The sequence below is a fragment of the Eschscholzia californica genome, unplaced genomic scaffold (assembly GCF_041429995.1).
Source record: "Eschscholzia californica isolate CP2 unplaced genomic scaffold, dmEscCali1.0.p SCAF_4, whole genome shotgun sequence".
In the NCBI taxonomy this organism is placed as follows: Eukaryota; Viridiplantae; Streptophyta; class Magnoliopsida; order Ranunculales; family Papaveraceae; genus Eschscholzia; species Eschscholzia californica.
Window position 1 is genome coordinate 29965238 of NW_028238461.1, and position 4447 is coordinate 29969684.

The following is a 4447-nucleotide window of genomic DNA, read 5'->3' on the forward strand; positions in this document are numbered from 1 at the left end:
ACTGACTAAAAGCAAAGACCCTAAAGGCCGACAAAAGATCCTGAAGATCGTGAATGAAAAGACCCTAAAGGTCGACAAAATAATTACATTAATACTAATAAAAAACGAATCAAGATGTTTTCCAATCCCCTTTCTTTGCACTAATCGGTCTTCTATTCTTTAAATCCTCCATTTATAAGTGGTGATGGTGTAGGAGAAAGATATGTTATGTAATGTTGTGGAGGAACTGCAATAGATCGAGTTTTATAACCGTTTTACCATCATCGAACGCAGCCGATGGATTGGTTAAGTTACGGTGATCGTAACCTTGTTTTTCCACTTCAATAACAAAATCATTCTTGTACTCAAATAAGAGAGAATCGACAACTTTAAATCTATTCTTAGTAGCACCTAGAGTGTACATGTAGTGTGATTTGCCTGAACCACAGTGGTGATTGAGATGAGGATCCCTTTGCCGGAGGAAAAAACTCAGATATGTACCTGGTTTAAGAGAGAGAGAGAGTGACGGTTATAGGGAGAGGTTAGAGAGAGAGAGAACAAACTTTGTTGGGAATATTTTCTTATTATTATATTATATTATGTTATATGATTATATTATATTATAGATATAATATAATATTATTATATTATATTATAATATTATATTATTATTATATTATAATATTATATTATATTATATTATGTTATATTATATCTATATAATAAGGGAGGAGGGTATCTTTTTCCCTCCTCCCAATGGTTAGGATTTATCCTCACCAATTTATATCAAGTGGTTGAGGATTGAGTTTTTTTAGAATTGGAAGGTCTAGATCTAATTACTTTTCATCCAACGGAAGAGAAGAAAGCAAAGAGCATCTTTCAAAGATACCCTCCCAAACAACTCCTTGCGTCCCTCATCTTCCCGTCCACTCTTCTTCCAATCTTTCTCAAGACATTCTCTGACTCCCTCTCTCATCTCTCTTTTTTTTTGAAAAATCTCCAAAACTCCTTCCTGCTCATCTCTTCTCACAGGTACGTCTCTCTCTCTCTCTCTATCTTTTTCTCTTTATCTGCTCTCTCTCTATTTTTGTTTCTTGATGTCCCTCTCTCGCTCAGACACAGAAACGTTCTCTCCATCTCTCTCGGTTCATACAGGTGATTGATGTTGAAATTTGTAACTTTCGAAATTAGGGTTCATATAATTTGATGACTTTTTAAATTAGGGTTTCTGGGAATGAGATAGTTAACCTTCTTTCAAGCTTTCAAGGTATGTTAAATCTAGGGTTTTGAAGATTTCTTAGGTAACTGTCTAATCTGATTTATGTTATGTGTTATGGGTGTTGATTCAAATGTTTTGATATGTTATCTAGATTGAGATGTTATTTAGGTTTTTAACCTGATTTATGTTATTGGGATTTATGTCTAGGTTTCTTATCTATGATTTCACATCTAGGTTTCAAATACCATCAATAATGGAGTACCCGCTGTTTTGCAATTTTGCCCAATGATTTGATATGTTATCTACAACTAGAAGGTTATCTCGGTTTTCAAATACTATCACTCTGCAGTTTTGCCACCATTTTGGTTTTTTCGGGGTAGTCAAACTTAGGAGAACTTAATTTAACTGTCAAATTTCTAGGTTTCGCCAATACACTCTTACGTGAAAAATTTATTCGAGTTTCCTTCCCATCTCATGCTCTCTCTCATCTCACATCAATTTGTCCACTTGCAGGCATCTCTCTATCTCTCTCACGCACAATCTCTCTCAGGTTTCAAGTCTCTGGATCTGACTGTAGGATTTTAAGGGTAGCCGTTCAGGTGCTTCTTCTTAAAAATTGTTTGTGTTATGCTAAATCGAGATTAAATTTGTTGTTTAGGCCTTTAGGGTAACTTGCAATGTTAGTTTTCATGATATTTGATAATAGTTTGGGTTTAGGTTATGTAAACATTGAAGCTTTAAGGTTAACTTTTAGGTTAACAAAAAGTAAATTTTTAGGTTAACTTGCTATGTTAGTGTTACTTCTTATATGGGTCTTCTAATCTAATTACGTCTTTTTTTTCCATATAGTGTTACTTTGTTCTTCATTGGAACTCTCTTAGGTAAATATCTTGCCACTCTATACATTTTGTTTGATTTTATTGTCTTTTCACCTTTACATTGTTACTGGATTCTTGGCCTCTTATGCTACAATATGATTTAAGTCATTAATTTGGTGTTCAACTATTATCTTGGCTCTTAGAGTCAGTATAACTTTGGAGAAATCTTTACAATTTTACTCTCATCTTCCTGATTTTCTTATTTGAATAAATCTATGTGGTGTAAGCTTACAATGTGCTGATTTTTCCTTTTGAAATGATTCAACTTAACGGTTTTTATTGTGTGACTGATTTTCTGATTGCAGTTCTCAATAAGTATTAAGTTGGTTGGCAACTTGATATTTATAAGTTTCCCCATCCTCCCATGGTCAAATATGGGCTCCTAAGTTTATCTCGAGTGATCTAACGGAGTAACAGTTTATATGGGTATGAGGGGGAAAGGAAAAATCCTTTTTTCTTTACTCTTAAGATAATACAAGCCACACAGAGTACCTGAAGCAACAATTTGCAATACTAATTATGCCGGATGCTAGAACTTACTGAAGTGAGATTTTACCTAATGATTCATAGTTCTGTTACTTATAGTCTCCTTATTCTGCAATGTTTATGATTGTCATTTGATTTCAGTATTTTTCAAATGGGGCATGTGACTGTAAGATTCATTGTGTCCGGTATCTTTAAGTAGTCTGACCTGTCCGTAGACTCATAATTAAGTGTAGGTTGAACATGTCAGCCCCTAAATAGACTCACAAGCTGCGTGAAGTAGCCCAGTCTGGGCATGTGTTCCAGCCCTCGGTGAAGCATGGGTTTGGATTAGACCGGGTGTGAGCATCCTAACCCTCTCTCATGCACACTCTTACAAAAAATTGAGTTTGGGCTTCCTCTCACCACCCATGGGTCTTTGTTCCTCTCTGTCGCTCACACTCGTATCTCTTTCTCCCACATATACACATAACGTCTTTGATTAAGAGCTTCTAAACAGAACCTCTTTCTCTCTCTCTCTCAACATAAGGTTTCGGTTTAAGGCCTCCAGACCGAGATATACGTCATCTTTTAGTTCATATTTAATTGTTTCATTTGTTCCTTCTACTTCATTTTCTTTCATTTGTCTGTGTTTAGTTGATGTTTTGTCTATCTCACCATGTTAATTTGAACTGTGTGATTTTGGTTGCTAAAATGTTTTGCCTTATTATAGCTGGATTTTTTGGCTTATTATAGTTTGTATGCCCTTCGTTATTATGTCACCATGTTAATTTTTTTTTCTTAATTTACAGGTTCTTCTAACTTCGAACGATCTTCTATAGGTGTTGTTCGTCAGATTAGTCTGCTACGAGTGAGTAATTTCTTCGGCTTTGATCACTGGTTGTATAGATTCCCCTCTTTATAATTGTTAATCAAGTGTTGAGACTTGGTTAATGAAGTTTGGTCTACGAAACTTGGTATTTATAATGGTTGGAGTAGCTAATTCTTAATGTTTTTTCTTTACTTCTTATTAGATAGATTCACATTCACTCAATGCGAATCGAATTGCATAATATGCTTGAACTTAGGTATAAAATATGGTTGAACTTATTAGATAGATTAGATAGATTCGCATTCACTCAATGTGGAAAGTGGAATTAGTGTAGTTAAGTTTCTTATTTTTTACAGACATTTTCACATCTCTAATATTGTCACTTCTCTCTTTATATAGTTTGCTAAAATTTTCCCTCTTTCTCTTTACAGTTTTGGTGAAATTTTTTGTCTGTCAATGTTAATGTAATTTTGTTGGTTTTATCACTTTTTTTTTGTAACATTGTTACTGAATTTTTGGCCTCTTAGGATTCAATATGATTTAAGTCATTATTTTGTTGTTCTATTATCATTTGGCACTTAAACTACAGTAAAACTTAGGAGAAATCTATATATTGAATCTTGCATCTTGCTGGGTTATATTCTTTGAAGAAATTTGTGTGACCTAAGCTTACTATTTGTTGATTTTGTCGTTTGAAATTATTCAAATTTCTATGTGTTACTGATTCAAACTCTAGGCTTACTGAATTTGTGATCGATTACTCATTTTTGTGTTTGTGATTAGGTTCTCTTTTACTCATCAACTCAACTTACGGTTTGTTCGAGGGATTATTGAATGGATTTATTACAGAAAGAACCTCCTGCAGTACTCATAGGGGTTCATAATCCGTCTGAGCGAAGTTCAACAATTAAATATCTTCACAAGTATATCTACAAGAGTGAAGATTGTACGACTATGGTAGCGGAAGAAATCACAAAAGATTCGTTACAAGAATCTCTTCCAAAAGATCGTACAGTTGTGGTTGTGGAAGCGCCAAACGAGATTCAAAAGGGTTTTGTATTCTAATTTGTAATGTTT

The 4447-nt window shown here is 34.1% G+C and overlaps 1 long non-coding RNA gene across 1 annotated transcript; it reads left to right on the forward strand.

Annotated features, from left to right (window-relative positions):
* Positions 1 to 950: 950 nt before the first annotated feature.
* On the forward strand, positions 951 to 1838 carry LOC147544074 (uncharacterized). The gene is made up of 3 exons (XR_015224131.1): positions 951 to 1011; positions 1433 to 1513; positions 1712 to 1838. It is a non-coding gene; the product is annotated as an uncharacterized LOC147544074 (long non-coding RNA).
* The last annotated feature ends 2609 nt before the right edge of the window (positions 1839 to 4447 follow it).